General features: G+C 35.9%; 1 protein-coding gene across 5 annotated transcripts in view; it reads left to right on the forward strand.

Moving 5' to 3' along the window:
• Positions 1-26,785, forward strand: part of EXTL3 (exostosin like glycosyltransferase 3) — a 137,598-nt gene that overhangs the window by 45,894 nt on the left and 64,919 nt on the right. For 3 of the 5 annotated variants that reach the window (XM_087960224.1, XM_026671509.2, XM_087960229.1), the window contains exon 2: positions 12,186-12,307. The exons of 1 other annotated variant lie outside the window; for it this stretch is intronic. The gene's annotated coding sequence lies outside the window, so the exon portion shown is untranslated. Of the gene's footprint in view, positions 1-12,185; positions 12,308-16,611; positions 16,662-26,785 lie in introns of all 5 variants that reach the window. One more of the 5 variants, XM_087960235.1, reaches the window with a different exon arrangement.

Genomic DNA, 26,785 nt, shown 5'->3' on the forward strand with positions numbered 1-26,785 from the left:
TCAGTTTGCCTGTGATACATGAGGTGGGTTTTTTTTTAATAATCCTCTACTAAAATGGGAAGGGCTATAGAAAAAAAATCAATAAATGTCAGTCCAAGCTACAATCTAGAGAAAATTGATACAAAGTGTTTTACAGATTGCATATAAGTCCATATATGATTGCTAAGAAAAATAAACTGTATAACAATGAATGTTGTAAATGCCATTGTTAACGCTTACTTTTTTTGTTAATACTTACTTCCTGTGATTGATATAGAGGAACATATAGCAAAACAAGTTGTGTTGTTTGCAACTGCCTCAAGAAAGATACAAATTCAGATATTGACTGATAGTGCTGTTAATTTTAAGGGGGAATGAATGGAACTGGCACAAAGTGTTACAATTTTATATGAACTTTGCTAATAGCAATAGCACTGCTTCATAGTGCTTTACAGCCCTCTTTAAGCAATTTACAGAGTCAGCATATTGCCCCCAACACTCAGTATTCACATTTGCAGAAATCTCTAGTGGGAGTCTTAGTAATATGGCAGTTTAGGGTAATATAGGGGAAGCTAGGTAATATTTTGTGTGTTGATCAGCATCACATTTGCAGATCAGTCTAGAAAGCAAATCAACTGCCTTTCTGCAAATGTATGAGGGTAATCATGATATAGCTGTATTTTTAGTCCATATTATAATTAGTATAATAAGTAATTCAATCTTTTTTAAAATCTATGTAGGATTAGACTTCCAAGTACTTCCTCTGCTGTTTGGTCTACAATTTTAAAAAATTTATTTGCTATCCATCTAGAATATTGTAGCTTTTCCTTCTCAGAATTTGCATTTAGATTGGCTACCTGGAGTGAGAGCAACATGGATGGTAAAAGAAGGTGCCAACCAGTTTCCTTTTTCTTGTAATCGCCTTGCAATCAGGCTGCTATTTGCATAAAAGCATCTCTGTTGGTTATTGATCAACACGAAAGGCATCCTTTTTGGTCTATTTTTTCATGGAGAAACCCTTCATTTACAAGTCCACAAACGCTATATCATGATTACCTTGGTCTCGTACATTGGAGCAAAGGCAGCTTGATGTGCTTTCTGATCTGCAAATGCAATGTTGATCAACACACAGAATATTACCTACCTTCCTCTATATTACAAAGAAGAAGAAAACAAAAAGGATTTTCTCCCTTTTCTTTTGCACTTTTATACAGTAATTATTCTGTATTGGTTAGGCACAGTTGCAACTCTTGCTAAGGGTCTGTGTTCTATAGGTGTAGCAAAACCTCAACAAGAGTACTTAGCCTTGCAGAATGTGGGCAGGGAAATATTTAATACTATGCTTTATGAACAGAGTTGCCTTTGGCATGTCAAGATTTATGATCTACAGGTAAAGCAAGTGATTCTCTTTATCCTCAGTCCTGATGGAATTTGGTTAAAAGTCAAGGGAAGAAAGAATGTTCTTGACTTCCTTTTCTTTCAGGGTCGTATTAAAAAACTGGATAATTCCATAGACAATTAACTTCTGGACTTAGTAGTCAGGGAAAAAAAGCCTCAAATTGCTTTTGTTTGCTTAATTTATATTTCATCCATGTTTCAGGCTTGCAGTAAAAATGATTACCAAGGAACAGAGAATTTTGCTGGTGTGGGAGTTTTACAACCTGTCGTATCTGAGATGCTATGAAATAAAGTAACTAACATCTATGAATCAAGAAATCCTTAAACTTTGTATAGACGGCTAACTGGAACAAGGCACTCATCCTTAGCTGGGCGCATCTTGAGTGCCGTGGGGGGGGGGGGACCGGGAGGGCTCTGGCGCGAGGGCTTTTTTGTGGGGGGGGGGGGGGGGGGGGGGGGGGGGAGCTCTAATACAGAAATATTAAGACTGATTTATAGAATGCCTTGAAGTGCTTTGAAGACTTTAGAACACAGTGTAAATATTAAGCAATGATCTTTAATTCCTATGCTGAAGTAAAGGGGTTGGTTATTTTAGAAGTTAAATAAGAAAGATAAGGGATCTTTGGAGCAGGCTTCACTAGCCAGACAAACTTCAGATATCCTGAGCTATGATAGTCAGTTATCAATCCAATACTCTACTATCTTCTGCAACCAGAGGTATTCCCAGGATACTATTACTGTAGTTCGAGGATAGGGCTTCTTATAGTAGGTTGCTGTTTGGGTAGAGCAAAAGCTCCTGCATAGCATTCCAGAGTTTAATGAAAAACAATTTTACATATATCTTACTGCAAGGGTAAGTCATTGGAGACCTATGACGAAAAGCACGCTGAAAAGTGAAACCCAAGGACAGTTAAAAGTTTATTAATGAGAAATACTTCTATGGACCATGTCTGTTCACGTGGATTAGGAGTTCAGATAATAATGGAAGTTTTGTTACTGTTTTTTCCAGTTGCCTGCCCAGCTGTATTGTATTATATCTTGCACCCTTCCCCAGAGAGCCTAGCGGGAAGTCATAATCTGTTCTGTTGGGAATAAAATGGTGGCTGGATCTGTGCCAGCATAGTACATTTATTGTCCACCAGTGACAACATTGTGCTGCAGTTGGTTAATTACCCAGAGGGTCTTGAAAGAAATTTGAAAAGCCAGCAAGCCCCAAAAGTGGATGTTGGTGGGAAAATGGATGAAATGTTACTATGGGAAAATTGCACGCTAATTCCTTTGCATTTCATTTTGATGACAGACTGATGGGCTTTTAACACAATGCAGTGACATTAGAGCTTTATTTCAGTCTCAAATAGATTCACGGAGGATAAGCCTGCTGGCGACAAGCCACAGAGGCTAAATAGGCTAGATAGCTTCCCTGTCCAGAGGTGGTATGCCTCTCAGTACGAGATGCTGGAGATAAAGAAGGGAGAGCAGATGCCTTCTGCCCCATTTAGGGACTTCTTAGATAAATCTGGCCAGCCAGGCCGTTGTTAAAAATGGGAAACTGGGATTCTTATGTTTAGTCAAAGGAACCATTTACCATTTTGGATTTTCGTTCAGGAGCAGGCCAAGGGAAAATTACCTGTTGGATTCTAAATATTTACTTTCTTTTAACCTGTAAAGGGGATATAGCAGGGGTGGGATTCTACCAGTTCGCACCTATTCTCTAGAACCTGTTGTTAACATTCTAAGCAGTTTGGAGAACCAGTTGTTAGAAGAAATTACTGGCCTAATCCTGTAAGGAAGGCAGGAAGGAAACATTCTGGTGTTGCTTACAGAAACTGCCTCTCTGTTAACCCTTATTACATTCTTGGCAGGACTAGACTTCCTGTCTCAGGAACTTCTCTGGAGTTTTTTCCCCCTCCTTTGCTGGTACTTTGCTTGTGTGGAGTGACCATTCAAAGTTACAATGGCACTGAAAAAAGTGACTTATGACCATTTTTCACACTTACGACTGTTGCAGCATCCCCACAGTCATGAGAGGCCAGGAGAGGAGATGGTGCCTCAATGTGAGTGATATTGAGTTGGCCACGCCCAGCCAATAACATGACCACCAAGCCATGTCCACCTAGTCACATGACTACCAAGCCACACCCATAACTAAGCCACGCCCACAGAACCGGTTGTTTAAAAAATTGAATCCCACTCCTGGGATATAGTCTGAGTTGGTATGGATTCTGACAGATTGAAAGCAAGAAGTGTCTTGGGGGGAAGAGGGATCAAACACTGGAAGATGGCACAGCATTGTGTTGCAGATATAAAAGGCATTAAGCTTAGATTATGACACCATACTCTTCCTCCTGCACATTGTAACTCTTTACCTTCAACTGCTGATGCTCCTGACTGAAGATCACAAAGGCGCTTTTTTCAAGAGTCAACTGGACTTTTTGTTTTTTCTTTGAAGTCATTTCACTTCTCATGCAAGAAGCTTCTTCAGCTCTGATTGGATGGTGGGGAATGGAAGGATTTATACTCCTTGCAGACAGCTGGTCATTTATATCATTTTTGCAGTGCGTTAGCTCACCTGGAGGTTTATCTGTGTCATCAGGATCACCTGAGTGGTGCAGATTGGTGCTAAAAGAATGTAAATGTCCAGCTGTCTCCAAGGAGTATAAATCTTTCAGTTCCCCACCATCCAGTCAGAGCTGAAGAAGCTTCTTGGATGAGAAGCGAAATGTCTTCAAAGAAAATCCAGAAAATCCAGTTGCCTCTTGAAAAAAAAAAGCACCTTTGGGACAACCATGACCTGGATGACTGAAAACCTCCATAGACACTTTCCTGATTGAAGAGTTTGAAGACTGATAGGACAATTGCTTTTAGTTGTAGAACTTTTCTTTCATTTCCTCAGCCTGCTTCTTTATTAAGGATCTAGATAAAACAAGATCATTTTAAAAAAGTATTGGAAACCATTTCATCTCTAATTTATTGACCCAGTGACCTGCAAGTACAGAATTGAAGCAGTTTGTCTAACCGACAGAAGTGTTTCTTGTAGAAACTAAATTTCATTGCTTTGTGAAACAATGGGCAAGCTGTGAGCTGCAGGCAGCCCCCAAGGCTCCAATTGAGAGTGCATAGTTTGTGAACAGCGTTTGATGGGAACCTAATAATTGTCTTCACAGCCTGTGTTGTTAAAATATAGTTTATTTGTTTTTGTATAGTACGTTACATGAATTCAGTATTTGTTTTGTTAACCTAGGTTTAGAATTTAGCATGCTATATAATCCCAGTCCCTGTGTGGTCCAGGGAACCAAGGAATTTTTACTCATTTTCTTCCTCTTATCAGGCTCAATTATGCAATGGGGAGCAGCAAATTTCTTTACTGGTATTAATATTAACATCCCTTGCTGTTCGTATCTATTAAAACTAGTATTAAGGTTCATGATGATACTAGCTGCTTTTTAACCCAGTTTTGGATGCCTATGGGATTAGTGTAAAACCTTTCTCCAATTATTTTCAAAAGGGTGGTAGGGTAACACTAGTCTACTGTTTGAAAGTATATTTTAGTATTAGGCTAATACAATATTTGAAGAAGGCGAACAGTTAGTGGCCATAGGACTTTCTTATATATGAAGCACTAGATCTGTATTTTAAATTTAAGATTGGAAAACACTGTTCCTAACTAGCTGCCATAAAACAGGCTACTTGAGTGAAACAAACATTCAATTCCTCCTCTGAACCAAGCCCAAATATTTTCTCGGCCTGATTATGAAACTAGTTCACCATTATATTCAGGGATGTTCTAAGATCTTTCCAGGGTAACATTAGTTTTCTATGGAGGAATCTTATCCAAGTTTTAACTGGGCTCAACCCTATTTAGCATTCCTCCTGTGACAGTTGGCCAGCTATTGCCCATAAATAGTTTATGTCTTGCTCTATGATTGGTGTCAGCCATAGAATTCCTGCCTTTTTTTTTTTTGCAAAAAGAGGGGGAGGGTATGTTTATCTTTAAAGTGTGATAAGACTACTGATTTTTGGTATTGTTGTAGCAGACTAAGTAATTTTATTATGACATCAAGCTTTTTTTGATTAGCATTCATGCTGTGAGATGTGTCTGAAGAACTGGATTTTGCTCCAGTTAATATGGTAATAAATTAATCAGCACAATTTCTTCCTAAAAAAAAAGCCTTTTAATATTTTTGAAGGAAAAAGTATAAGAATGGCAAAAATTTAATTAAAAAATGTATATTGGAAACATCAGTGTATTCACCAAAATCTACTCTCCTTTACCATAAAAGTGTAAAAAGAACATTTTGGTCACTCCCCCTAAATGAAAATGGAAAGAACATGGAGCCTATTGCATATTTGAGTTCAAAGACAAGTGGAAGAGATTCTGAGCAAAATATATCAAGAATGTAAGTCAGGGGTGTCCAACCTTGGCAACTTTAAGACTTGTGGACTTCAACTCCCAGCATTCCTCAGCCAGCTTTGCTGGGAGTTGAAGTCCACAAGTCTTAAAGTTGCCAAGGTTGGACACCCCTGATGTAAGTGGTTTCATTCTTGCAAACTGCAATCAACATTCCTGCCTGTTAATTAAAAGACATCAAGACAAATTAAATTGTCCCCCCTGCATAATCAACAGTTATATTTATTTTACAATAGGTATTCTTTTGGAGAAACTCAAAATACTATGGAAACTTTTTCCAATTTCCTGCAATCTCTTTAGAGATTTTTATAAGGCATTTCCTATATCAGCTCAGATTTATCTTCTTGACTTTAAGCAATAAAGTAGCTGTATAAAAACAAACCAACAAACCATTTTCATGACATTGAGTTCCAGTCTTTACTACTTTTTTCTAAACTTGCACATTGATTACAGAATTGCCCAAAAGAATCCAGCAAAAAACTTATCTCCAGATTTACTTGGATCTGTTACTTCTTTAGCATCTTTTTTTTTTCTAAAATCACCTCAGTGCCATGACATTTCCATATCTCAACTATGATTTTGAAAATGGGCCAGAAATTGGCTGCCAGCTATTGAACAGCTGGCTTTGCTTATTATTTGCTTATTAATTGGGAGGTTGATGAATTTGTCTCAGACACACCACTGAATGCTTCCGTCATCTTTAGAAATGTCTTAAAAGAATGCAGAGCTTGAGTGGAATGGTTTTTGTTTTAACCAAAGAAAACGGGAAACCAACAGCAGCAGGTCTATTCTCAGATTCCAGATCGTTTCCCTGAGACAGGCTGTGAGCATTGGAAAATCTACCAATGTATCAATTTTGCTTTTGGTTTTTTTTCTTACTAGGCACCTGCAGTCTTTAAAAATTGGCTTGAAATACTAATCCTATTTGTCATAGGATAAGTTAACATAAAAAGAATCTGATATCGTGTCACTGTTACTGTACAACATCCTAAACCTATGGAATCTTTTGTCTCAAATAAAAATCTTTTTTTTTTTAATGAATGAGAGCCAAGTCTATTTGTATTAGGTCAGTGTTCCTCAAACTTGGTAACTCTAAGACATGTGAACTTCAACTGTTAGGTATAACATTGATACCAAATATGGTTTGGGTGAATAAATATATAAAACTTAGATATCATGGTTTAAGTGCTTATCACTTTAAGCACAATGCAGCAGGCAATTAGCCGATTAAGGGTGCGGTTAGAAGTTACAATATAAGGAAGCATTAGAAGCTGGAAAGCTTACTGTCTGTAACTGTTACTGTGTGCTGCTGCGACTTACTGTGTGTTGCTGCGACTAACTGTGATTACTGACTGTGAGTGCCTGTGACTGAACTGTTTTTGTTTGCTACTGTTTGCTGAATATCCAGCGTTTGTTTCTCTGGAGAGTGAAACCGGAGGAGGAGAAGATATCTTTATCGGCTGATAAAGATATTGCAAGGACTCTTAACTTGGACTATACTAGTGAGTCTTACTGGATGGAAATACTGTGAATGACTTAATGGACTGAATGACAATGCTTAAACTCTAACTGGATTAAAAACTATTTAAACTACAAACAGTGTTTGTGTTCAGTGTGTGTATACTCTGGGGCCCTTCCGCTCTCGTTTGGCTTCCTGGCTTGACTACTGCTGCAATACTCTTCTAGGGGTTAATCCCCGAAAACCCTAACATTGGTTATGGGCCCAGCAGCATAGTCTAACTAACCAGGATATAGCAGAGAGAGTTGGTGTGAGTTGCACATTACTGTAAAAACAAACTGTTTTAATTAGTTTAAAATAGTCAAAATATCTGAAGAGTAATGGCACAAATAAATTTGTCACAACTGTCCATGATATCCAGGCTGGATGGAAATACTGTGAATGACTTAATGGACTGAATGACAATGCTTAAACTCTAACTGGATTAAAAACTATTTAAACTACAAACAGTGTTTGTGTTCAGTGTGTGTATACTCTGGGGCCCTTCCGCTCTCGTTTGGCTTCCTGGCTTGACTACTGCTGCAATACTCTTCTAGGGGTTAATTCCCAAACCCCTCCCAGAATTCCTGAGCTGGATTAGATCATGGATGAGTCTCAGATCTACCAACAAGGCCTGTAGATAGAATATATGCTTCATAAATAGAAAGCCCCAGGTTTAGTTCTTCACATCTCTAGTTAAAACGATCAAATAGGAAGTATTGAGAAAGGTGATCTGTGCTTGGGAATCCTGCAGAGCTGCTACTTTCAGAGCTGAATATACTAGAATAGGTGGGTACGTAATCTGATTTGGTGTTCTTGGTTTGCTGGGTTTTGCTGGAATACTTATTGGACAAGGAGCTTTGAGACACATAGCTGATCATTTAACTTGAGCTTTGTGGTGATAAACCTCCTTCAAAGATCTCCAAGTTCTCTTTTGTTTTATTTTCTTGATATGCTTTTACCAAATGTCTGCATGTAGCAGGGAGTAATTACAAGACAAGTGGAAATAGAGACTTTGGATTCTGAAACAAGAATCGTGCCAAAAATGAGAACAAGACCTGTAATCTGTTTCTTGGAATTCATTTTTTCTCTCTTGCTCATCTTCTAACATTCTCCAGTTTACTGTGTTAGATATGCATTGCTGTAAATATCTGGATATTTTGAAGTGCTGCTGCCACAGCTGTTTTTTTTTTTTTTTAAGGCAAATCAAAAGCAATCCCAGGACCCATTCCAAAAATGGAATGACACTGCTTCCCACTTGTTAAATCTATTCCTAGCCCACTAGCCTACCGGCTCTTTCCAGATGAAATTCTATTGAGCAAATGTTATACCAGGAAAAGGAGATTGTAATATTTTAATGAAAAATCTCTGAGAATCTTTGCACGTTCCCTAAGTACCCACAATGTGTCAAATGGGGCTTCGAAGTTTAGGGATCCTTGGTAAACAGCTTCTTTTGAGATCAGTATAGTAAAGATTGCAGCATATAATTGTAATACTGAATGCATAAGCACAGCAAGGAAGAAGCCCCACTGAGTAATATGCAGAAGACCACAGTTATAACCTTTCAGGTTTGGTAAACAAAATCAGTACATTAGTTTTTCATTATTGTTGCTTAATGGCAGGTTTTGAGTTTTATAAATATATAAAAAGACACTTTGGAGATTGCTGTGGATCAGCATACTGCTAACAGATTTTAGAGAACGTTTTACATTTTTAAACAACTACATGGCTTAAAGCCCCATTTCTGGGTATTAATGAAAAATATTGATTTTAAGCGTTTTAAAATCCCTGATGGACCAGGTTCAGCATTCCTAAAGGATTATATTCTCCCACACAAACCTGTCTGGTTGTTGCAATCTGCTTTAATTCCTCTATAATCGGCTATGGAGGGCTCCAGTTGAAGATGCTGCCTTTTTAAAGACCCCATTTTATGATTGTGTGTTGGTTTACCATTTTTTTCTAGTATTCTTATATTTCTGTGTGAACGTGAAATGACTTCAGGTTTTCTAACAGAGCAAATAGGAGTACTTGTTGATTTGTATAGCTTTTTTTTTACAACTACTTTGCATATTAGAGCAGTCATTTCAATAGAAAGGAATTAAATTTCTTGAGAATCAATATATAAATACGGCAGGACTTCAGTAGATGTGAACTTTTTGGTTTAAACACATATCTGAATACTCGCTTGCTATTCCCCCTGGAACATTTACTCTCAAAAGCTAGTTATAATGTTTTTCTTATGCACAAATTTATTTCATTGAGCTAAAAAAATTAAGAGACTGTCAACAGAAAACATTTGATACCTCTGCTTGCCAAATAATCTAAATACATTAGCTGAATTTTTAATCAAGAGTATATCATCTCCTTAAAATTGTCTGCCTAGTGATTATACCTTTCATTACCTACTCTATACATCTAATATTTTAGCTCTCTTTTCTTGGTACATAATAGCTGTCACTTTTCTATTCTTGAATTGCTTGCTTACTACTAATTTTTCTACTCAGAAAGAGTAGAGTCCTTAGAATCCTTTCCCCCCCTCCAACTCACTGCTTAATATCAATTTTCTAGGGTTTCTTGTTTGCTTGATTATTCCCCCCACAAAAAAACAGTTAACTATAGGTAATCCTTGAGTTTTGACCATAACCGGGACTGAAATGTAGGTCATTAAGTGATGCAGTAGTTAAACAGTTCATCACATGACCCGACAGATTTTATGTCCATTTTTACTGCAGCTGTTAAGCAAATCCAATTAAAATGAGCAAATAGGTAGGAAGTGTTGGCAAAGATAACCGTTTCCTGAGAATCCTGCAGGGCTGCTATTGTCCGAGCAGAATGTTCTTGCTTAGATGGATACCATAATCTGACTTGGCATAAAGCAGATCTTGATGTTGCTGTGTTCTCCTGGAATACTGTATTGTAGGTTGGCAGTTTGCCTGCTGGCATGGAAAAACTGGAGCCCCCAGACAGCCCTTCCCTACTAGATTTGATAAACTAAGAATAGCAAGGATTAAGCTTGTAAATGGTAGACCAAACATGTCTGAGTATCTTTCCCACCTTCACAGGCTTCGATGTCTGATACTCATTGAGAGGGCTGTAAGCATTTCTATTTTTGGTATTGCATTAATTTGAAGATTTAAGTTTCAGTTTGTCTAAATGTTTCATAAAGTATAGTGCATCTCTCATAATTGATTTTTCTTCCCCTTCTGCTTAAAGACTAGAGTGGTCAAGTTTTTGATTAAATAAATCTGATCTGTAAGATTTATTTGGTAATGACTGCTGTTCTTTTATTTTTTTTAATGGAAACATTCTTTTTTTATATACTGGATGTATGTGCCGGTATATAGAAATGGAATGAGTCTTTGGAATAATCCTGTTGTCATCATAAAAGGTCTTCAGCAGTTCAGAAAGATAAGAAATCATCATCAAATCATTATCATCATCATCATCATCATCAAGAACATCTTATAAATACAATTTTTATTTGTTTATATCCCATCTTTATTATTTTTTACAAACAATAACTCAAGAAGGTGAACATATTCTCCACCTATTTTTTGCACACTAAGCCTGTGAGGTGAGTTGGGTTGAGAGAGAATGACTGGCCCAAAGTCAACCTAGCTGACTTTAATGGCTAAGAAGGGATTTGAACTCACAGTTCAAATCTTCTGCTTTCTAGCCTGGTGTCTTAACAACTAGACCAATTAAAAAGCCCCCTTTGTGCGAAATGTTATGTGAAACATTCTCCTCTGTTTTTAGTGTAAAATATGTGAAGTATGAAAAGGTGGAGATTTGGGGGAGGGGGGGGAAATGTTGTATATATAGTTGGATGACTTCTTAAATCCTGCACTTTCTAGATATACATGATCTCTCAATAGTTTTATAATAATCATTTTAATTCATTGGGAGAATAGAACCAAATATTCCTTGGGTAAATGATTTTACACAATTCATTTAATTTGCACCAAAAGGAGGAAATAAAATATCAGTTTTAATTGCCTCCATCCCATCATTGGGCATCAAGCAAACTTATTTTGCTCAGGGTTTATTTAGCATTTTCCTATACCCACAAGGACTATTGTTCACTTAAAATGCTTAGTTTGCAAATAATACAATAATAAAAGAAGCTGTCATGCTTCAAAGATAATGCTGAAAATTGCAGAGTGGGTTGGGAGAGGAAAAAGAGAAAGGCTGATTAGAAGAGGTGATAGCCAACAATTTATTTGCTTGGTTTAGCTCAAAATCAAAGATTTTAAAGTTTATAAGCAACTCAGTGGATCCCAAGAGCATTTCAGGTTCCGTTTTGGTTCCTGTGTGATCCATTTGCATGTCCGTTTCTTTTGGGAATTACAGAAGATATAATTTCCAAAAGTTGGAGGATTCAGCATTCTGATTACAGCTGCTAGGCTGACTGTCATTAAATACTGGGAATTCAGGATTTATTTAACCAGTGGACGAATCATTGAACAAATAATTATGCATGGAAGGCTTTTAATAATGGCAAAAAGATATGAGGAAGAACATTATTTTCCTAATAATACTTCTGTCCCTGCTGGAATTAAATATGCAATAGGCATCACTGCTAATTTAATGATTCTGAGTTTTTTAGAATGTTTATTTACATAAATTTGATTTATGCTAACAGAATGTGGTTGGGTTTATGTTTGAAGCGTATAATTCGGATTATTATCATTATCAAAAAATGCATTTGGAGGGAAATTTATACTCAGAAAATCCATTAGTAGTGACCCTTCCCGAGAAACTACCCCATACTTTGATTATGGTTCAAGCAATCAAAGCTCACAAATAATTTGTATATTTGTCTGCATGTCACTTGTGTATATTTGCTTATTTATAAATGCCTTCATTTGACTGATATTTCTCATTTATTTTGCTGTTCTGCAGCTGTTCTGCTCATCCATCTGTTTATGTCTTGTGGTGCCAAAAGAGTCAAAAGGGATTCAGATGAATCTTTCAGATTAATGGATTGGAGGCTAGTTTGGGGTCTTGGGCTGCAAAATTTGAAGGTAAGATGGTATTCTGTCATTCCTGGCAAATTTCTTTACTTTTTCTTTTGCAAAAACATCCAAACCATTGACTCTTCAATGAGGAAAATATGAAGACTTATTAGAAATGCATCTTTGCAAAAAATGTCTTTCTTTTGGGCTCTCAGCATTTCTACCCTATTTTCTCTGCTTGTAATGTTTATGGCTGCTTACAGTCTGTATAAGAAAATTGCTCAGACTGCATTTGTATAATTTATTTCTGCTGGTCTCTCCTGTGCCATATAATTGCTGCTACGTTGTTTGGTTAGAAATTTTTTTTGGAAACTAATGATGTAATTTTTAAAAATCATTTTTATGTAAGTCTTTATAAACAGCTGATTTGACAGATATAAAGTAAACCTTCAATTGAATGGACCATTTGTAAGTAGAGACTGGCTATATATTAAGCCCAAATGCCCATTAAATCTGAGTTTATGTGAGTTGCAACAATTTGTTCATTTGAATAATGACATGTGGCAGATTAACGCAGATACATAAATTATGTCATTTACATCAATGTATGTCATTTGTAAAATTATGTAATGAGGGCAATAATATAAATTACATTATTAATGTGTACCATTGTATCATTATAAAGACAATATAAATTTATAAAAATGATGGAACTTGTCTGGATTACTGTAGAACAAAGAACTTTATATGTTAAATGCTGAAACATAAAAATGTGTTCAGTGTTTCCAAAATTTACTAAACAAAGGTCCATTAAACCAAGATTTACTGTATATGGAAATATATTTGTGTATTGAAATGAACAGTGTTTTTTATAAAAGCTAATAGATATTAGGATTTATAGACTAGAATATATTTCAGGTGATCCATGCACCTAGGAAAGAATTAAATAAATATAAATGAATATAATTGGTAAATAATTAATTATATGAAATAATTAATTTTAAAGGGATAAAATCTGGATATAATTGAACTAATCATTACAAATTTGAATCTCAGGGTACATTGTTGACTAAATTTTATGGTTTAAGATTCTTTTTAAAAATCAAGAACTCTAGCAATACAATTATTTTGCCTTCCAAATCACCTATTCCTGCTTTATCTGTTCAGTCTTCCTTGTTGATTAACATTCCATGGGAGATAGCTGTTCCCCCTTTAGCTTCCTCACTCCTTTGAAGAGGAAAGTTATTTTTAGGGGAAATTAGGAATTTACTAGGAAGATCATCCTTTGTAGAATTAGTGTCCTGACAGATGTCAAGGTAATTAAAATATGTGATTTATTGTGATGGGCATCATCTATATCTTCTCATTTTACTTGGTTGATAGTATATTAGAGCAATCAGAGAAGCGTGATAAGTATAGTTTCTGCTCCTTCTACTTATTTTAATTCAGATCCTCTCAGTAATTCTACCAGGTTTAGTCCCTTGGATATTTGTGTAGCAATAGCTATTTATAGGCTTTACTGTCTGTCACCTTTACTGCACTTAGAAAGATGTAAATTGTAGTCTTCAAACATGAGAATGTCCTTAGCAGATGTCATATAGTCATGAAATCATATGTGCCTTATCTTATTTAGTTCTTATTTAGTATCATACTCCTAATTCAGTGGTGTTAAACTCAAGGCCTGGGGGCCAGACCTAGCCCGCAGGGTGCTTAGATCTGGCCCGGGGGCCCGCCCTGGAAACAGCGAAGGACCCGTGGTGCCTCTGCCAGTGAAAAGGGAGCTGAGGAGGACTGCATGCAGCCCTCCTGAGCTCCGTTTTGGGCTGCGACGGCCTCCTGCAACCCTCTGCCAGTGAAAACAGAGCTCGGGGAGCTCCCTTTTCACTGGCAAAGGGCTGCAGGAGGCCATTGCAGCCCAATATGGAGCCTCGATGAGTAACATTGAGCTGGCCACGTTCATCCTGGCCACGCTCCCCCGGCCCCTTGAGGTCAAACACAACCCTGATGTGGCCCTCAATGAACTCAAGTTTCACACCCCTGTCCTAATTTCATTCCAATTTCCTCTCCACTTGATTTCTACTGTTCCCCTGCTTCCCAGTGGTCAGTTGATCTTTGTAACAAATCATGTAACATGAAACATCTCTAGCTATGTCCCCCATTAACTTCCATGTGCAGTTTAATGACTGAGAATATTAGCAGAAAATATTTATTAACACTTAGTTCATTTTTATAGATTTATGTGTCACTGTCCATACAAAAAACATTAGGATGGCGGCAGTTCCTATATCCTGAATTCTTATTTGTTTGCTTTGTTTGTACTAAATTATATTTTGAGACAGATGCAGTATTCTAGTGCTAGCTTTATTGCTTCTGAGCTGACAGAAGGACAGTGCCATTAAGTAAATGTCAACTGTGCTTGTTTGGCTTTGTGTTCCTTGTTAATAATTACAGACAGGAAGCTACCTATTTCCTTCTCTCTGCCTGCCTTCCTCACAGTGGAAGTGTGTGGAAGCCAGATGTTCTACCTAGGGCAGAAGACAAGGATGGCCTTGAACTGCCAACTTAAAAAATTACAATCGTATATGTTCCTTTTGAGGCACCCAAGTCATCTGAAGTGTATGGTTCAAAACAGAAGGATGAACTTAACTAGAATTACTCTCGTTTTCCAATTTGTTACAACAGTGAAAGACCTATTGTGTTTGTAACTGTTGTAACAATATATATTTTAGAAATAATATAATACAAATAAAAATATAAAAACAATATAAATTTTAGAAAAGAGTAAATGGGGGGGGGGACCCCTGTACACATATATATGCACATGCTAGACAGACCACATATTCCATCCTTCATTCTGTCAATCATCCTGTCTTCCTAACCGAACTGGATGTTTGGATTAATAATAGTATTGTTTGTCTTTTTAAAAGTCTAGATCATAGGTTTCTAGTTCTCATGGCAGCAGGAATGCGTCTGCCTGGGAAAGTCTCTGAATCCAGTGCAAGTGGGACTTCTAATAATGAGATGAGTAAGATTTGTTTGCTCAGCATGGTTTCTCATCTCTTCACACAACTAGGGCCAATTGCAGCAACTGCACAGAATGTTTCTGCATATCACATTGCAGCTCTGTTATTTTGATCATATTTTTTCCAAAGAAATAACGGTTCATTTATATTCACTGGAGTTAAAATTACTGTGTTAAATAGCTGTTACTGCAGTCATTATGAACTGGCCTGGCTGCATCCTGGGGTCTAAATGAAGCTAGTATTCTTGTAAAACCTTTCATTCCTTTTATAGTACCTGCTTACTTCAGAAATCCTTTCAGCTCAAAAGAAATGCCGGTCCTACCTATTGGCTAAATAAAGAGGCTGCAGGCACAGAATAAAATGCAACAGGGCAAGGACTCTGGACAAAAATCTTGACTTCCCTTCAAAAAAAATTATTTGAAGAAATCTTTGATTGAACAGAAGGAATAACAGAATAAAATAAAGCAGTTTTTAAGACTTACATTTTGGTCATGGTCCCTGTTATGCAGGATATTTCTGGGGATTAGAGAAGGCACGAACAGAATATAGGGAAATGGCTTTAAGGAGTAGAGAGCATCATAAAGATAATTTAATTATCAGGCCACCTTATATATGTAAACATATTCAACTCGAAACTTGACTTTTGGTCTATCTGTCTCCAGCCAGTTAGTCACTAGCGGGGTCATTTTTCACAGGTCATATTTCAAGGTTTGTAAAATAGATGGCTCTCTGTCAGGGATTGGAATGACTTTTCAGATGTCCCACTGATTATTATTTGTCAGTCCCCAAATAAAGAAATGTGCATTTGGGATTTAATCAGGTATTCATGTACTGTGGTGTACAGAAAGTAGTGTAGGTACATTATGACAGTTTAAAGAGAGTAAAGGGAATGTTACAAATCTGCTGTCCTTTGAGCAGCCTGTGAGTTTTGTGGAATAGAGTAATTTACTTGGGATGAAACACTACTGTACTAAACCTTGCCATTAGGACAGCATGAGAGATAGGCCTAAAAGGGGTAAAAGATAAAAATGCAGATGAAATAAAATGTATTCTTGAACAGGATGAATTGGAGGAAAGGAAAGCATCGTTGTTTCTTTTTGTAATTCTCTCCAGAGTCTTATACAGTTTATTTGTTTATTTCCCCAAGATATCCTGTACTTTATCTCATAGGATTAATTTTTGATGACTTCAGAATAATGAGATTCATTTCAGATGGCTCAGGTTTTTGGAGGCCTTCCCACGCTCTTAAATCAACACTGGAATAGTGTTCTCGGTATATAGCACAGCCTATTCGTCAAAATGTTTGAATACTTTATCCCCAGTTGAGAGTAGTTCTTTTATCATCTCTAGGCAGCGAAAGGAATATGTAATATTGTATAACTGGAACATTGATTTCAAAGGTAAGCTTTGAATCCCTTGGGGTCCATTTTACTTAGTGATTTTTAAGATTTGCCTATTGTAATATGAACTGCATGTATCTACCTTTGACTAGTATTCAGAATCTTCTAACTAGTCAAAAATGCTGCTGCAAAAGTTTTGCTAGAAGTTGAAGGCTTCTCTTATGCTTGCACCATCAATGCTAGCTATCACCAGGAGCTGTGGTGGCACAGTGGTTGGAATGCAGTATTGCGCGCTAACTCTGACCATTGCCAGGAGTTCGATTCTGACCAGCTCAGTCTTCCATCCTTCCAAGATCGGTAAAAATCAGGATCTAGATTGTTGAGGGCAATATGTTAATTCTGTAAACCACTTAGAGAAAGCTGTAAAACACTATGAAGCCGTATATAAGTCTATTGCTGTTAGTATATCAAGACAGGACTATCCCAGTTACCTGAGATGTGGGAACTCCAAAATATCTGAGGATTAATGCAAGCTGATTTCAGTTTCCTAAAACATATATTAGGATAGTAATATAATAAGAATGGATACTCAAAAGATTCTATGAATTGTTTTCTTGGCCAATTAGTGAGAATCTTTCTTCCCTAATTTATACATTGAACAGAATGCTAGTTTTGTTCCTACTTTTAATATCAAGGAATTTGGGTCTTGTGAGCCTATAATCCCAGTCGCAAGTGGCAAAAATCCCACTAGCACACTTTGTTGTACCACTTCTGAAGCCTATTTAACAAATTTTGAAGATCTTAAACTACCAATTTATACAACTGAATTTTTGTATGAAGTTAAGAGAAAAAGTTGGCAGACATTTGGAATTGAGCAGCAGAAGACAGAATTTGAAGTATGTGCAAATGATGAGCATGTAAATTTAACAATACACATTAGCAAAATGTATAAATTTTTATTGAAATTTGAAACTGAAGAACAACAAGTAAAAAGATATAAAAAATGGGCTAAGAATTGTGGACAAAAACTGATGGAATAGTGGGAAAATATGTGTTTAAAACAATTGAAACTTACATGAAAGGATTGAAACTTACATCAGTGTATAAGAACTTTTTGTATAAAATTAGATATTCAGCAGAGTCATGGCACGGGGGAAAACACTGTTCCTGTGTCTAATTGTTTTGGCATGCAATACCCTATAGGGGTATGCTGAGGAGAGGAATTGAAACAGTTTATGTCCAGGATGTGAGGGTCTATAAATATTTTCTGAGCCCTCCTTTTTTAAAAAAATTTATTCTTTAAAAACAAAAAATACAAAAATCTCATTTCCATTAACAGTTATTGTGTCATTGTATATACATGTTTCTTGTTTTGTGACTATAAATTATTTTTATCATTATCTTTCACCCATTTGTACCACCTCTCCCATGTTGCATAGTATTCTTGATCCACTTTGCCTTTCAGTTCCATAGTGAATTTATCTAGTTCAGCACAGTCCATTATTTTTTGAATCATAACTTCATCTGGTGGTATTTTATCACTCTTCCAATTTTGTGCTAACGTGATTCTTGCTGCAGTTAAGATGTGTACAATAAGGTATCTTTTATCTTTACTCAAATTCCCTTTGATCATACCTAATAAAAACGTTTCTGGTTCCAGATTCAATTTATATTTTGTAATCTTAAAAAGCCATCTCTGTATTTTCTTCCAGTATTTTTTGACCTCTATACATTGCCACCACATATGGAAAAACGTTCATTTCTTTTGTTTGCACTTCCAGCATTCTGGTTTCAAGGTTGGATACATTTCGCCAGTTGTGCCGGTGCTAAGTGCCATCTACAAAACATTTTATATTGATTTTCTTTGAATGCCATCGACAAAGTCAGCTTCCAGTTCTCAGTCCAAGTCTTTTCCCACTCATCCAAATTTATATTATGACCCACATTTCTCGCTCAGGCCATCATTGATCCCTTAACAATTTCCTCCTCTAATTCTACCTCCAGTAAATAATTATATGTTCGTGTTATAAATTTTATATCCTTATCTTAAAGTTTTCAGTAATCTCCCCATTTATATATATATAAAGTTTTCAGTAATCTCCCCAATTACCCTAGCTTTTTGGTTCGAATAAATTGTGCCAATCATTTTCTTGAATTTAGATCCAAATCCCATATTTTCGACCTGTTGGATCAAGAACTGCCAGCTGAGATTGTCGAAGGCCTTCTGAGCATCCAAGAAAATCAATGCTGCCTGCTTTCCCGGGTGGGCCTCATAGTATTCTAATACATTTAATACTATCCTTATATTGTTCCTTATCTGTCTAGAAGGTAGAAAACTGTTCTGGTCAATATGAATAAGTTCATTTAATATAATTTTTAGTCTTTCCAACATTATTGTTGCGAATATTTTATAGTCTGCGTTCAGGAGTGAGATTGGTCTATCATTTTTAATCTCTTTGTGATCTAATTCTTCTTTAGGAATTAGTGAGATATTCACTTCTCTCCATGAATCGGGTAATTTGGCAAAGTCTAATACCTCATTGTACACATCTAACATCACGGGTTCAAGACATTCATAAATACATTTATACAGTTCCACCGGAAGACCATCCAGCCCTGGCGTCTTATCTTTCTGCCTTTCAACCACCCTTTTCAGTTGCATCACTGTTATTTCTTTATTTAAAATCTCTTTCTGTTCCTCTCTAATTTCTGGGAGACCTTTCCTTTTCAAATATTGTTTTATATTCGCAGGGTTTATTCCATCCTCCTATATAGTTGTTCAAAATATTTTTGTACTATTTTCTTTTTCTCAGTCATTCAATATTCTAATTTTCCATCATCATCCTCCAATTCTTGTATCAACCTTCTTTCTCGTCTAATCTTAATTTATGGGCTAACCACCTCCTTGGTTTATTTGCATGTTTGAAAAAATTCTGTTTTGCCCTTTTCACTTCTTTAACTCTCTCTTCCCGATTTATAATGTTCAATTTATGCCTAATAAGAATCATCTCTCTCCTCAATTTTTCATCTTGTGATTTTTTTTTGTAATCTACTTTTTAGGTCTTTAATCTCCTCCTGTAATTTATTCTGATTTTGCCATCTTTCCTTATTCCTTTTCGCTGTATATGCTATTACCAGCCCCCTCAAGACTGCCTTTGCTGTATCCCATAAATTCTGTAATGATGTTTGCTCCATTGTATTTTCCTTAAAAAAAAGTTCCATTTCTTTCTTAATTTTCTCAACAAAATCTTTCTCCTTTAAAATTTGGGGATTAAGTATCCACCTTCTATTCTTCCTTTTCCTTCCTTTCCAAGTTATTTTTAATAGGTTATGATCAGCCCATACATTTGTCATAATCTCTATCAAATCTAGTTGGTTTCCTAGTTCTGCGTTCATCCACACCATGTCTAATCTAGACCACAATTTGTGTGGGTTAGAGTAGAACGTGAATTCTTTTCCCCCCAAATTTATTCTCCTCCATTGATCTGCCACATTTATTTCCTGTGTCATATTGAAAAAGGATCTGGGCAAAATTTTCCTTTTCTTTTTGTTCTTTGCATTACTAAAATAATCCTTCTAACCTGCACCATATGCAGGTCTTCTATAGAAGGCAGACTGGTTGAAATTGTTCTTTCTGTAGTCCTTACTATTCGGAGTCTGTACCTGTCCTGTTTAGTTGCTGTACCAAACCAGATAGTTATAGAAGTACAAATGACAGTTGCAATATCAATGGGTCTGAAATGCTCACAATGAAGGAATAGTTAGTGAAGATAACAGAACTAGCAAATGGAAAAACTAACTTGACTGATTAGAGAAAGATCAACATATAAATTTATCAGTGACTGAACACCCATGAGAAAAATGAACTTGACATATATGGGTTTGAGGATTAGAAAGGGTAGCAGATTCTTCACATCAGTAAAAAAGAAAATTATGATATAACTTTAGAGAGAGAGGGCAAAATTTAAATGTAATTATAACCACTGTCAAAAAGTTTGGTAGCGCTTCTTTATAATCCTTTTTTTCCATTTTTAAGTTTTCTTTCTATTTTCACTATTTAATATTTTTGTTTATTTTCCTTATTTTCTATAGTTTATATTCTTCAAAATTTCTTTAATAAAATTATATAATTTTAATAGTTTATCCATCTATTTAAATTAGCTGGATTAAAACAAATAATTCAAAATCAGTATATAATTATTATAGTGATATCAGTCTTGAACAGTATTCATTTTATCTAAATTTATCTTTCCTGATAAGTTCAATGAAATTTTAACCATCTATTTACAATAGTATTTATTGCGATTAAAAATGAACGCTTAAAACCATGAACAGAATTTTGTTGATAGTATTTTGGACTTTATATTATGTCTCTAACTGGGCATGTTAGCTACCAAAGCCCTAAATGATTTGACAGGGGGCTTAATTATGAAAAATAAACAAATATTTTCCAAATATTTAAAGGAATTCAGACCACAATTAAACCACCAGTTTTTACAGATTTCTATATTAAAATCCAAGGAAAGCAAATAGGATTGCCTCATTGACATTTTTGAATAATTGCTGAATAATTATGTAAAATATACATAAAACATTTGTATGCATGCATATGTAATCGATAAAACATAGTATATCATCACCAGCTTACGGTCATTTCCAACTACGGTCATTTCCAACTAAAGTTATAATTTAAAATAGGTCAGTGATTAAGTTAAAAATAGAAAATGAGGGATACTCAGATATCATTATTTTAACAGGGGATATCTTAAAGGAAAATTCCATTTGTAATAAATGTAGCACAAGGAATAGAATACCATTTTATTTCAGTTGATAAAAGTAGGAGGAAGTCCGTATTTAGGGAAATGTGGAAATTCATTATAGCAAGAAAATGGTATTGTTTTTCTTTCCTTGAGTTTTTTCTCCTAGACAGTTTCTGCATTTATTATTGAATACTGAGATTTCTAGTTCTTATTAACTTTACATCAAAAATGCTGTTTTGGAGCTGTGGAGCTCAGTGTTGCTGTTCCAGATGGTGACTGCCCCAAGATCTAAAGGCTTTTGAAATCAGATATTGATGCTCAGAGCACACTGACTTTTCAAAATTAAAGAGACAGCATTTTTTAAAAACCACCTGTTTTATTCAAATGTTAATATTCTAAATACTTACATCACAGTAATATTAAAATCCTCAAAGGTGAGGATAGTAATAGTGCAATATGAGAATAGTAATAGTACAAGGCAATTTTGGCTCATTTTATTTTAAGATTTTCCTTTTGTATATGTGTGTGTATGTGCTGGTGCTACTTTCCTAAATTGCTGTATAATTTTGCTTTTATTTTATTTTTTGTAAGTATGGAATGTAAAAGAGAACAGTTTGCTAAAAATTACATTAAGAATGTTATTCGACAGATGTCAACATATAAATTTAATTAATAAATAAAAATATTTGCTTTTGCACTGTGCAATGGTTTGAATCCATTTGCAAAGGGGTGTCCTGTTGCTTGAATGTAGCATTTTTTTAAAATAGCCTCATCTTTTCCCAGGTTGCAGAAATTTCTCCCTAGCAGTCACATGTTCCTGGATATAGAGGCTTCTGCTTTAATGAGCCGCAGAGGTGCTGTGTTTCTGTTTTCATGTATTATGGAATGCCTCTTTTTAATGAACTCTGAACTCTGAACAGCACAATCTTATGTATGGTTATAAGTCTGCTTCCAATAATTCTCATGCTGCATCAACCTTTTAAGCTACCTAGATGGCCAGTTTAGATTTTTGGGGGGCTTTTATTGTCGACATAATGAACAATAACATTTTTCATAATTTAAAAAAAATGTCTCTGTGCATACACCCTTCATTTCAAATTTGCAGACTCATCATCCTCTGTTCACTTGGAAACCTGCCACATGGTTGAATTTGCCAAGAGATAAAAGATGCAGGATCAAGTTAGAGAAAGTGTATGTTACTTGAACAAAAACTTTAAGGAACAATAAAGACAGCTCTTTAAAAAAATAAAGCAATGACTAAGAGCAAGGCTTTCTTTTCCCAGTATCGAATGATCTATATCTGCATTTATTTCACTGCTAAACATACCAATGTAGAACCCAATACTATAGGATGCTAACACTGTAGTTGTGTTAACCTAGTAAGAGAAGCAAGGATGAAGGACATATTAACAGCTTGAAAAGTAATACTTTGTGGAACAGAGCTGGGTAGGATAATTTACATAAATACAAATATGAGTTTGGTTTCATTTTTTCCCTAGGTTAATTTTTTATTACAATCTCTAAGTAGAAAGTAGGAAGGCCTTCTGGACAATTAAAGAGATTCCTTTTGTTTTTCCAGTGGGATACAGAGGAGGGTGACCCAGAAAAGGCACTTGTTAGCCTTCAATAACTGGCAAAGAATTTCCCCTTTTCTGGGAACTTAGAAAAACAATGCTAGGCATAAAAAGTGATATATCTGATGAGTGGTGATTTAAAAAGGTGAGATTAATAGAGAAGGAACAAGGAAGGACCAGCAAGTGAGGAAACTTTTGGGATAATAGCGGTTGAGTCCCATGGCATCCTGTCACGATTAATGCAGTTGTGGGAGTAGGACAATGTCAGGGGGAAGAAATAAACTTATTACAACATGGTTTAAGTTCTGTAGTAACAGTGAAAGAACAGAAAAGGACAAAGCCCTCAGGAATGGATGTTGAGAAAGCCATTGCAAGTGTTATATGTGAATAACTGCTAAAGAAATTGGCCTGGAAATCTGGAAGTCATCTTTTTGTTGCTTGCATACTAAGATAAGATAACCTTTTTTGTCACTTTTTCTGTGTATACACTGGCATACATTAAAAATGAAATTCTGATGCCCTCTGTCAGAAGAAAAAAGTATGTACACTGTATACACACACACACACATGTATAAGCGGAAAAAAGGGTCTTGAGAGAGTACTATTACTACTATTTGAAAGAGAGTTGAATTGAACAACATTTTTTTGCTATTATGAATATTGTCGCAGTGAGGTGTATTCAGAAACTCTTTCAGATTAGTTCTCTTCCCAAAGAGGCAATAGATTTGATTTCTTATGTACTTGGATAGGTTCAATTATAGAAACTAGCAAGGAAAAATAGCAGTGCTCATATTAGGGATGAGTTGGCTACAACAGTCTCCTCTCTGGCAACCTCCTGGTTAGAGTATTGCACTGCAGTTTATCTTGGTCTGCTTTTTAAAGATGACTTAGTGTCTGCAGCTGTGCAGAATGCAGTAGCCAGCCTGCTGTCTGAGACATATTTTATTGACCATGTCATACGGATCCTATAGGCTGCCAGTCTGACTTCAGCATTAATACATGTGTTGTGCCTACATGCCATTCAAGCCAATACTGAGTTGCTTAACAACTCAATTTGCACAGGTAAGGCACAGTGATGTTTAATGTATGTGATGATGCCATCGGGCAACCTATTTGCTTTATAGATTTGCATACCCAGCATGGGATGCAAATACATAAGTAGTTGCATTTACATCACTTGCTTGTCCACGTGCCCCTCTCATGGATGTCCCACCTTTTCTGGCATGGTGTTTCACCTTTGGAAAGAGAAATTTACAGGCTCTTTCATGCAGTGGATTGAAGACCTGATTGCACTTGTCACCTATGAGCAGATTGCTGGTATATGTAGATCTTGTACGGACAAGTAGAATGAAATATGGGACTCATTTGTACAAAATACAGTATGTTAAAAAAAGTGAAAAAAGCTAAGTTGATTCATACTTGAATTATATTTTCATTTTTTAAAAAGCATTTTCTATGTGATTTTTTTCCCCTTTTATTTGACAGTATATGTATTTTCTCATAAGTATCTTTCATGGGTTTTTTATTTTTATTTTTTGTTATTATTTAAAAAAACAATTACATGTTTTTTGGAATGCCTTTTCCTGGGGCCAAGCATCTTACTTTTTGGTGCTTAGGAGAAGGGTTAATTTGCATTTCAATTGAGAGTTAAAATTTTTGTCCCGCTATTCTTTCCAATAATGTGGGCCTATCTAGTATCAAATCATAGTTGTTAACTATTTTAGAATTTTGGAGTAGTGTGCGTTTACCTCTTATTTTACAGTGTATCATGAGGTGCTATTTAATTTCATAAGAATTTTAAAATCTCAAGCTTTATGTGCCTTGCTTGTTAAAAGCAGGGTGTGGCATTGGTGTTTTTTCATTCTTTTATATACCCTGCAGCAAACCAGGGGAAATGGTGTGTAATATAAAATGTACAGCTTGGATTAGCCTGACGGATTTAAAGTGTTTGGTGAGTTTAACTTTGTTGCACTCAGGAGGATGGGGATAAATAGGGGAATGTCTCAAGGCCCTTGCATTTAAAACGGTTGATAAGGATGAAGGAGATTTTGATCTGAAGCTGCAAAGCTCTGCATTGCCTTCTTGCTAATTCAGGAGGCTTCCCTTTGGAGGAAGATATTTGGGCAACCCAGGTGAAGGTCCCTGCTGATCTCTTGAAGTTTGCCTCCCTAATTTGGTAATGTGTTGCAATGATTTCTTTTTCTTCAGGCTTTTTGCTCAGTGATGTCTATTCTTTCTGGTAGCAGAAGTCCATTCTTTCTTTCTGGTTCCCCCCTCTTAGGCAGGCCTTAAAATGGGAATTAATGTTAAAAATAGGTGTCCTCTACATTAAAAATAAGGACAGCAGCTCTCAAACTGTGAATCTTCCTAAGATACTGGAGAATCAAGAATGTGAAAAATAGGTTGGAATAAACTCTGTAATGGAAGCATAGAGTTGTAGGAGGGTTGCCTACTATTGTCAGATAGGCAAAAGATACTACATTAATTCAGTACTGGTTAGCTATACATTTCTGGACCAAATTGAAATCTTGCTTTGGCCTTTAAATCTGATTTGGGGCCAGATTATTTGAAGAAATCCTAATGCTTCCATTGTATCTGCATTTTTATTTATTTAACCAGATTTATAAATCTGCCCATCCCACCCATGTGACAATGGGCAGGGTACAATAAATAACCAGTTAAAATATTAAAAACAACAGTTAAAATCATTAAAGACAAATATAGTAACATAAAAGCAAAACCATGGGAGAACAAATCACAGTGTAACCATCTTATGTGCTCCCCATTTGGGTCCCCCACCCCAAGATTTCCTAGATGCCAGTAAAGTCAGGTCTAGACAATAGATTTCACTTCAGCACTGATAATAAAATCTGCCTTTAGAAGACCAGAGGAGTTAAAAGATAAATATATTCTTGTTTGAATGCTGTCTATTGTCTCAGATATGCTACCTGCCAATTAAATATGTCTCTGAAAACAATGCTAAGATTAACACAGTATCTGTTATCTTCTTGACTTTGAGATTAGTGAGATTGGCAGAAACAAGGAACAGAATTTCAATATTGGCTATCTTGTCTTGTGGAATTGGTAATTGGCTTCCTCAGTTGCAATAGTCAAAAGTACAACTTTTTAAAATTCTTCTTAAGCTGCTTCCTGTCAAATTCTGACAGTTAAAAGCTATAAAACCACTTATCAGGTTATACATATTGTTTTTATATTAAAGGTTTGTTCATATTATATATCACTGTTTTCAGTGGTTATGATGCAATTAGCTGTCTAGGGGTCCCAAATTGCAACATTTAAATATTTATAAGAGAGGCCCTGTGATCTACCAGTCCAGATGTTGGATTCAACATTGTCCTCAGCCTTGAACTCACGGGGTGACTTTTGGGCAATAATTCTTTTAACCCAATCTATCTCATACAATTTTGCTATGGGGGGGTGGGGGGGGGGGTGGAGCCCTGTGTATGGTGCCTTTTGCTCCTGGTGAAATCTGGGATGTAAATTTTAAAAATCTATATATTTAAAAACCACAGTACTGATGCTGCTCATATGTTAAGACATTATTATTGGCACAAATTTTATATTCTTATCTGGGGGTTCTTTTTTCTAGAAAGTGATCTAACATCTCAGTGCTATCTAGTTTAATATGCTGCTTTTGAAATGGTCTTTGCTTTTTATAAGGACTTTCTAGGACCCCAGTTAAGGCTCTCATACCTATACATTTCCCAAATGCACTATTTCAATAGTGGTAAAGTGATATAAGAACTGGGAATAGTGGATTCATCAGATATTTCTGTCATGTATCTGTGGGGAATGTGAAAGGAGGTGGGAGGAGGATGGCATATCTACA

This window comes from Notechis scutatus, chromosome 1, assembly GCF_049901735.1.
Source record: "Notechis scutatus isolate UNSWTSFEM ecotype Mainland chromosome 1, rNotScu1.2, whole genome shotgun sequence".
Classification (NCBI taxonomy): domain Eukaryota; kingdom Metazoa; phylum Chordata; class Lepidosauria; order Squamata; family Elapidae; genus Notechis; species Notechis scutatus.